At 40.4% G+C, this 9,757-nt stretch overlaps 1 pseudogene; it reads left to right on the forward strand.

Annotated features, from left to right (window-relative positions):
- The first annotated feature begins 5,720 nt into the window (after nt 1–5,720).
- On the forward strand, nt 5,721–5,840 carry LOC145414760 (5S ribosomal RNA; annotated as a pseudogene).
- The last annotated feature ends 3,917 nt before the right edge of the window (nt 5,841–9,757 follow it).

Genomic DNA, 9,757 nt, shown 5'->3' on the forward strand with positions numbered 1-9,757 from the left:
CTATATCATGTAATTTACTCCCAATAAATTCCACTGTAATATAGTGAATGTGGCGGTTTAAGATTTATGTTGGGGACAGTATGCTTAGGCTTTTTTTGTCGCCCGCCAGCAGGTGAGCGACTACCGGCAGACCTATCCCGGTGCTTGGTGATGGAAACCTCCATGTTTTCGTCAATAACTAGGGTCCCAGATTCCACCGATGAAGAGCTCCCATTTCTCTCCCTCGCTGGGCCAGGAGCAGGAAGGACATGAGGTCGTGACTTGGTGAGGGTGGTCATATTATTCTTACTAGAGTTGTCAGGCTTCGGTTTAGGCTTGACTGACTGAGAGGCAGCAGCAGCCTGAGAGTAGGAAGGTGCAACAGGGGTGTCAGTTTGAGAGGTGGATTGGACAGGAGGCTCAGATGGAGAGGTAGAGTGTGAGGCACGAGGAACAGGTTCAGCGTCAGTCTGTGTTTCCACGGTACACATGACGGGACGGGACATTACCGCCGAAGCATAGGACCTACTCGGCGTGGTAGTTGTATGCAACTCCTTCATCTTTTTCCTAGCTTCATAGTAGGAAATGCCCTCAGTTGCTTTCACTGCACAGACCTCCTTCTCCTCCTTCCACTTGGGACAATCCCTAGAGGAAGTGGAGTGTGCGCCCTTGCAGTGAAAACAACGTACCGTCTCCGATGTGCAGCGTTCAGCATCATGTCCCTGTGTTCTGCATTTGCCACATACTGACTGGGAAGGCCGACAAGTCTTATCACTGTGCCCATACAATTGGCACCTTAGGCAACGAAGTGGATTAGGGATATAAGGCCTGACGTTAACAATTTCGTATCCAACTTTGACATGGTCTGGGAGTGACACGTATCCAAAAGTCAAGACAATGGTGGCAGTCTTCGTCCTCACGCCTTCGGAAAATCTAGTGATAAACCGGGCACCGATTACGTCCTGCTGGGCAAGTTCCCGTATGATCTCGTCCTCTTCCATAACCATGAGATCCCTGCAGGTGATAACACCCTTGCAGGAATTCATGGCGTGCAGGATCTTCGGCTCGACATCATATGAATGGAATTTACTCAGTTTCATCAAGTCTTTTACCTGGGATGAATTTACTGTTTTGATGAGCAGGTCTCCGTTACCAAGTTTTTTTACTTGTTCCACCTCCCCAGCACAGTAATCAATCACTTTCTTGATGAGGAAAGGATTGAGACTGCTCAAGGGAGTAGAACCTAGAGCATGTAGGGTCACATATTGAGCATTATTTACAGGGATGTCAAGGAGTGTGTGTGTCTGGGGCCGGTCAGTCTATCTATCAGTCTGGGTGTCGTCAGGTCCACCTCCTCCCCTGAAGGGGGGGCGTCCTCCATAGTAACCCCCCCCTAACGGGGGAAGTGGGAAGAAGGAGAAAAGACAGTCAAGGGACAAACAACCAGGGGCAAAACACCTATATCTGAGGTCGCCCTCTCATACCACTCCAGGGAGGCCTGACCGTGTCCGTTCACGCCCCAGAGCGATCAGTGAGGGGGACCCTCCGTGGGCGATAAGCAAAGGTAAACTCAGAAAAAGATACAAACACCTATTGTATCTCTAACAGGGTAGGGAGGAAAATTAGAACTAACTAGCCTAACTTTAGTAAAAACGCCCTAGTGGCGAACAAAACAAAGCTAACGCCGGTGAGGCAACCCTGCAGCTAGAGGAGAGCTCAGAAAACACGTCTTCCCTCTCCACGACCATGCATAAAAGTCCTATTTAATGACGTTTCAAAACAGTACCATATAGTGCCTAGCTGATCACTTGTCGGTGGCATGTCTATATATTCATTGCTTCTACCCATTTCGTATTAAGCAACATGAATGGAATTTGCGTTATACTAAGGAGTTTTATATAACATACATTGGTAACCTCATCCCCTACTCCTACACCTGACTTCGGCTGTTGTTAACCTGCCCCATCCCGACCACTTTTCCACCACTGACTCCCCCCAATCCCGACCATTTTTGGATTTTTTTTTTTTTTTTGGCTCAAACCGCTTTTGGTGAGAAACATCGAATAATCATAGAGAAATCGCTCACCTGAGGTTTAAAATACTCGATACAGGTAGGAGTACCTCCTTATCTTACTGGCTTATCTAACAGGCTGGCACCAAAGAAAACGAGTTCTATGGGAGGATAACTATTTCACACCACTCATAAATGGTAATTATTTATTTACTTGGTACGAATTTATATGTAGGACGAGAGTATATTGGTTTTCAAGCAGTAATATAGGCATTATAAGCATTGTTTCACTCACTAACTCATCACCATACCTGACCTTTTTTTTCCACATTACCTGATCATCATTTCTGACTGTTTCTTCCTCTAATGCTATGTAAGTTTGTCCTCCACATTGTCATTGATTGGGGAATCGCTTTGGCCCTGAATTTCGTACCGTGGCATAACATGGCTTTACTGGCCAGGTCACTGATAACAGGTGAATTGCCGAGATAATGGCGTGCAGGGGGGGGGAGGAGGTCATGCTGGGTAAGGCATTTTCCCTGCCTGGCATCTTGTACAGGAAGGTGTCACGTGTATATGTACCAAAAATCACTTGCAAAAATTGAAAATTGTGCAAATTAGGGATCTTGCAATTGATTCGCATTTATGTACGTCGACGGCATTGGCAGTGACAAAACGTGTGGACGTTAAAGAACGTCGATGGGACGCCACGGGTTAATATGGTACAGCATGGTGACGTATCAGTCCATGACGATGCCTAAGCATAATACCACAATCTTCGTCTTGTGTTTAATATTATAGTGACAGAAATGTACCTTTCTCTTTTAGCTGGGTGTACATCACAATTCGCGGAAAACACGTTCTGAATATTATTAAGCTATGTCATTATTGTAGTTACCTTGTTTTCATCTTCGTCTTTTTGCAAACCTCATTACGGTTTAGGAAAAATCTGTAGCTAGAAAGTGTGGATGATTAACTCTTGTCTCTTGGATATTTTGTTCATCCGTCCATCATCCAATCCTACGTTGCCTCATGAGGAGTGTAGGAGCCCGGGGCTAGGCAAGTTGGTCCTGACATTTAAGATGAGTGACCAGCCTCTCATCCCTGAGTGGCATTACGTGAACAATAAACCCCAACCATATAAACTTTCACTGGCTCAGTACGATTGGAACACCATATGGTGAATTAATAAAGGTTAAGAGTGGAGTGTGTGTTTGTGTGCTAACAGAATATGAGAAAATACGTAGTGGTGAAGACTGTGCCGTTAGCAATATTGTGCTAGAATCGTTTTTCGTGAAATAAAAAATGTATAAAAAATCAAGTTTGAATCCCCTTTTCAGTCAACAAACGTAAATATGATGGACAGTCTGAATTAAAACCTTAATTTATGTGCGAAATAGTAAGTCATCTTAACATTCCTGTGGCACCAAGGGAAATTTTCACAATTACTTTTTTTGTTTTTGTTTTACGGTATTGCAGTAAATAACCAGAAAAGCCAAGCTATTTATTGCAGGACCAATAGGGGCTACTGATCTAAAAAGGTACAGAAAGGGACTAAGATAATGCGACGACCTCACTATGAATCTGAGTTCATATTCATAAACAATCTTGAGATATTAATAAAAACCGTCAGCATTAGCATATTTGTAAATACAACTAGGATCCCTGGGAAACATGGCTCAACACCGACTTAAACACAGGGAAGGTTGCCGAAGCCCTCTTGGGGCTCCAGTCTGGCCCAGTTCCCTCCTGGTTACAATGATTTGCCTCCCGTGTTTAAAATGAGTGAGTCAGAGATTATAACCTATTCATTCTCTTCTGAGAAAAGTAGAACCTTAAACTTTTGACAGCTGACAGCTGATTGGTTGTCTCAGTACATTCATTAGATAAGATGTATTTTTAACAGTTTTTATTACAAGGATTACACTAACCATTCATGACGATAAGATTGACCGAATATATAGATAGTTCTGCACAGGTTAATTTAATAAGAGGCCTTACCTGGTCTATTAGAGGCCCTTGATACATGTGAAACGTTCATTCCTCCTGTCATTTCAACATAATGTCGCAGTAATGACGTATGAAGTATAATAATTTGCCTTTAAAAGGGGAATGATTATATTTTATACGTCATTACTGAGACATTATGTTGAAATGACAGGAGAAATGACCCTTTCACATGTATCAAGGGCCTCTGATAGACTATGTAAGGTATGATAATTTGCCTTGACAAGGGGTCGGTTGGGCGAGGTCCTTCACTTTTTGTACATATTATGTAAATATATTATATCATCTTGTTTAAGTTATTCAATTAGGGCCGACAGCTGACGTATATGGAAATGTTCCGGACTCGTCTGGTTCTCTTTCATATATTGATGTCCCCTGTATTAGGTTGTGCCTCGACTGACAGTCAGCAGGTGATGAGTGCAGGTATGTAATGTAGAAAGGCATTATATCTCTGCAGTCGATGGTGTTCTCTTGATCGAGGTTTTTTTACCATTAGTGTAGGTCTAGTTATTTGTCTCTTAGGATTTAGTATAGGTTAGTGATTTCTCAGTTAGGTGATTAGTTTTAGGGTCTTTAGATTAGGTATTTTTGTTATGAATAATGTAAGTTCAAAAAAATATATATATATATATATATATATATATATATATATATATATATATGCATGAAAGTGTGTCTGTATATATGCATGGAAGTGTATGTGTGTATGTGTGTATACATACTATATATATATATATATATATATATATATATATATATATATATATATATATATATATATGGCCTTAATGACCAGGGGCTTTGGCCCCAATGGTCGATAGGCCGAAAAAAAAAAAATTTACAAGGGAAAAAAAAATAAAAGAATTCGTAGAACTTTATCCAGAAGTGTTGATTTAGCAGGAGAACTGAAAACTTCAATATGTATCTATACCATTTGATAGACTTTGTAAGGCTTCGTTTTTAACTGATCTGTACTTATTATATCTCTCTGTCTATCTGTTTATCTATCTATTATTTTGGTTTGATCAGCTGATCAAGTCAGGTGCAGGTAAGGGGATGGGTCCATTATGATGTGGCAGGGCTAAACCAGCTCTGCTGTCGGGCCCTGCTGCGGATGTCACTGATTGCACTGCGCAGTTGACCCTCGTGCGGTGTGGTGCAGTGAGGATTTGTCCTTTCTCCCCTTGGGGCTGAGATGCAAATGAATGTGTTTGAGTAGATGAGTTAATTGAGAGTGTGTCGCCCTGTCTCGGCTACCTCCCTTTCCTTGGGGGAAGCAGCCTAGGTATATATATATATATATATAACAAGGAAGCGCCTAGGAAACATGAAGTACGGGAATCCGACCATAACCTAGCCTAACCTGACCTAACCTAACTGTGTTTTGATGGGACACTATCTTCATAAGTTTATCTTATCTCGAGATTTGTACAGTTTATTGCTGAACAGAAAATAACATTGGCAGTAGAGCAACCGCACCTCTAATAATACTATACACAATCGTTCATCGGCGCTAAAATTATGCCTCCATATTGTCCAGTGTGGCGGATAAACACCACTAACATCGCTTGTGACTTCATGTGCACATCTTTTATAAAAGTTCCTTAGATAAGAAGTGAGGATGATGCTTCAGTTCATCACGTCTCCATGATTATTTTCCAAATTCAGTAAATACCATTCTCAAAACCACAGGTGTCCACTGATTGTATCCACTGGCTTTTAGACCGATTGTATACAACACGTTGAGTACACCGCTTCCCGTCCGATCAGCGAAGTTAATCAACGTTGGGTCTGGTTAGTACTTGGATGGGTGACCACAAGGGAACACCAGATGCTATTGGCATAACGTTCTCCCTACGTCAAGTGGGGTTGGTGGAGGATTAGTGCCCCTGTAGCGTTATGATCTGTCCCCCTGTCCGCCCCCTACGGCGCATGCGCGGAAGTTGCCAGAGGCCGCCACAAAAAAGCCATTTGTCCTCTGATCTCTGTAGGGGTAACATGATCGGAGCCTCTCGCCCTTTGTTAACAAACGGCAAATGGTCATTCCGGCTTCTCTTATCATTCGTCTCAAAGCTTTCTCGGGTAGTTTCCGCCCTTAAATTAAATTAGGTTAGGCGGAAAGCGGTAAAAATTCGAATTTCTAAGGTATGAATGAGTTAGGTTGGATAAACATAGTTATAATTAATCATCTGGGGACGAGTTATCTAATCTGTTAGGCGTGAGGATTGCCTTAGCTTTGTATCTTTACAGGAATGAGTCAAGCTCGTACTGTCCCGTGTATTAAACCATTTTTATCATACATATCCTTGAAATTATAAACAGTTTTGGCACACACTACCTCATTCTGTTGTGCATTCCACTGATCAATTGTCCTATTAGGGAAACTGAACTTCCTTACATCTTTATCACCTCTCTTCTTATGCTGTATTGTGCAATGTCCTCTTGCTGATGCTTCACACATATGATATATATTCATTTATGTCTATTTTCTGTTCCCCTGATATGCATTTATATAGCATAATCATGTCTCCTCCTCCTCTCCTGCAGCATTGGTAAATTCAATCTTTCCAGTCTTTCTCAGTAACTTAAATCCCTTAAGCTTGGTACCCATCTTGTAGTGGCACGTTGTACTTTTTCAATCTTATCTGTGTTTTTTGAGATGAGGATTCCAGACTACTGTGATGCATACTCCAGAGTTGGTCTGATGAATGATATTATCTTCCTCAGCATATCTTCATTTATATATGTGAATGCTATTCTCATATTAGCAAGCAATGTATACATGTTTCGTACCTTCTCACTGATGTGATCATCAGGAGATAGTCTGTTACTGATAATTACTCCTAGGTCCTTCTCCTTTTCTGATATGTGTAGGGTTGATCTTCCTAACTTATAATACCAATCTGGTCTTTTCTCACTTTTACCAAATGTTATTACATGACACTTATCCACATTAAATTCCATTTGCCATTTATTGCTCCATTCATGAAGCTTGTTCAATTCCTCTTGCAGCTCTTTGCAAGAATCTATGTTAGTAATTTTCTTTTGAATTTTTGCATCATCTGCAAACATATTTAGAAAGCTTCCTCTCTGCGTTATATATTCACTTTAATACTCACCCAACCCCTTTTAAATGCCATAGAGTCAATAAGTGGCTTTTCCTTTTCCTTTTTTTCTTAAAATCTAAATAGATAACTGTCCACCCATCCTTCTCTTTTCTGTAGTGTTTCTCTAACTTTGTCATAATTGCTTAGAAGATTAGTAACACATGATTTTCCCTTCCTAAAACCGAACTGCCTCTCTTTTATCATACCATGTTCTAGATGTTTTACAACACTGGTCAGTGATACTGGTCTGTAGCTGAGTAGTTCTCACTGTGTTAAATTTGACTAGTGTACAGGTATTTGTAGACCTCACAGGTGGTTAAGAGGGATGAGTAAAGGACTCATGAATGGAATGGAATGAAATGGAATGGAATAATTAAAAAAAAAAAAAAAAAGTGAGCACCAAGCCACTCAATGACTAAGTTTCCCCCGGCGGAGGGGGGGAGGGATAGAATACCTCCTCAGTATCCCTGCTTGTCGTAAAAACCGTCTAAAAAGGGCACTTTAATCTTCATCCTTCCTCTTTTCCCCCTCTGCTTCTTGTACTTTATCTGTCCCACCTCTCTGCCTTATATTTTCACTTTAATACCCACCCAACTCCTATTGTAGTGCCATATAGTCATTGAGTGGCTTGGTGCTCACTTTCCTTTTTTTTTTTTTTTTTTTTTTAATAATCCATTCCATTCAATGACTAAGTTATATGGCACTAACTTGGGTGGGTATTGAAAATATATGGCAGAGAGGTGGAACAGATAAAGTACAAGAAGCAGAGGGGGAAAAGAGGAAGGATTTTTAGTGGGCTTTACGACAAACAGGGATACTGAGGAAGTATTCTATCCCCCCCTCCCCGAGGGGAAAAGATTCGTGAGATAACCGTGACTGGGAGCTGGCTTAGTTTCCATTGATAGTACCCCTCTGGGGAGGGGGGACAGAATACTTCCAAAGTATCCCTGCTTGTGGCAAAAGGGCACTTTAATCTTCATCCTTCCCCTCTTCCCACTCTGCTCCTGTACTTTATCTGTCTTACCTGTCTGCCTTACATTTTCACTTTAATACCCACCAAACCCTCTTCCATTATAGTGCCATGTAGTCATTGTTATAGCTTAGTACTGGCGCTTATTATTCACCTCCTCTTGTACTTCATGTGTCTTATCTCTCAGCCTTATATTTTCACTTTAATAACCACCCAACCCCTTCCACCTCAGTGCCATATTTTCATTGGCTTGGTGCTAACTTTTGCTTTTTTTTTTTTTTTATTACTGTGTTCAATGCATTTCTACTGATAGTACAGTATATAAATATATCCTGAGCTACTGGACACGACAAGGTTTATGTTACTGCACATGTGTGCAGATTTAAATAAACGATTGGTATTAAAATATGCCAATCAGTGATGTGTAGTAATGTACCCAATGTGCTGAATAACCTAACTTAGGATTTTTTTTTTTTTCCCATAACAACTAGTATCTGAAGTGATCTCAGTAACGTAACTGATAAGGGGTTTTACTTTATCCTTATCCATTGAATCAGTAGCAGTGCTGTAACAGTGTGAACAGGAAACTTCACTAAGCATACCCTACTGGAGTGCATACTGTTTTCATAGTATTTGGAGTTAAAAGTACTTTTCCATAAATGAAACTTAGAGGCTAATTTTTATTTCACATTGACTGAACTTGAACTATACTGGACTAGCCTAACACTCTTATGTGAGATTTCTCAAAACTAAAGGGAGATGTAAGATTTCTCAAACTAAAGGGATTGGATTGGATAAATGCTAAAAAAAGGAAAAGGAAAAGCCACTTATTGACTCTATGGCATTTAAAAGGGGTTGGGTGAGTATTAAAGTGAATATATAACGCAGAGAGGAAGCTTTCTAAATATGTTTGCAGATGATGCAAAAATTCAAAAGAAAATTACTAACATAGATTCTTGCAAAGAGCTGCAAGAGGAATTGAACAAGCTTCATGAATGGAGCAATAAATGGCAAATGGAATTTAATGTGGATAAGTGTCATGTAATAACATTTGGTAAAAGTGAGAAAAGACCAGATTGGTATTATAAGTTAGGAAGATCAACCCTACACATATCAGAAAAGGAGAAGGACCTAGGAGTAATTATCAGTAACAGACTATCTCCTGATGATCACATCAGTGAGAAGGTACGAAACATGTATACATTGCTTGCTAATATGAGAATAGCATTCACATATATAAATGAAGATATGCTGAGGAAGATAATATCATTCATCAGACCAACTCTGGAGTATGCATCACAGTAGTCTGGAATCCTCATCTCAAAAAACACAGATAAGATTGAAAAAGTACAACGTGCCACTACAAGATGGGTACCAAGCTTAAGGGATTTAAGTTACTGAGAAAGACTGGAAAGATTGAATTTACCAATGCTGCAGGAGAGGAGGAGGAGACATGATTATGCTATATAAATGCATATCAGGGGGAACAGAAAAGAGACATAAATGAATATATATCATATGTGTGAAGCGTCAGCAAGAGGACATTGCACAATACAGCATAAGGAGAGGTGATAAAGATGCAAGGAAGTTCAGTTTCCCTAATAGGACAATTGATCAGTGGAATGCACAACAGAATGAGGTAGTGTGTGCCAAAACTATTTATAATTTCAAGGATATGTATGA

This window comes from Coenobita brevimanus, chromosome 100 (assembly GCF_032717465.1).
Source record: "Coenobita brevimanus isolate Jiangsu-jjx chromosome 100, ASM3271746v2, whole genome shotgun sequence".
Taxonomy (NCBI): Eukaryota; Metazoa; Arthropoda; class Malacostraca; order Decapoda; family Coenobitidae; genus Coenobita; species Coenobita brevimanus.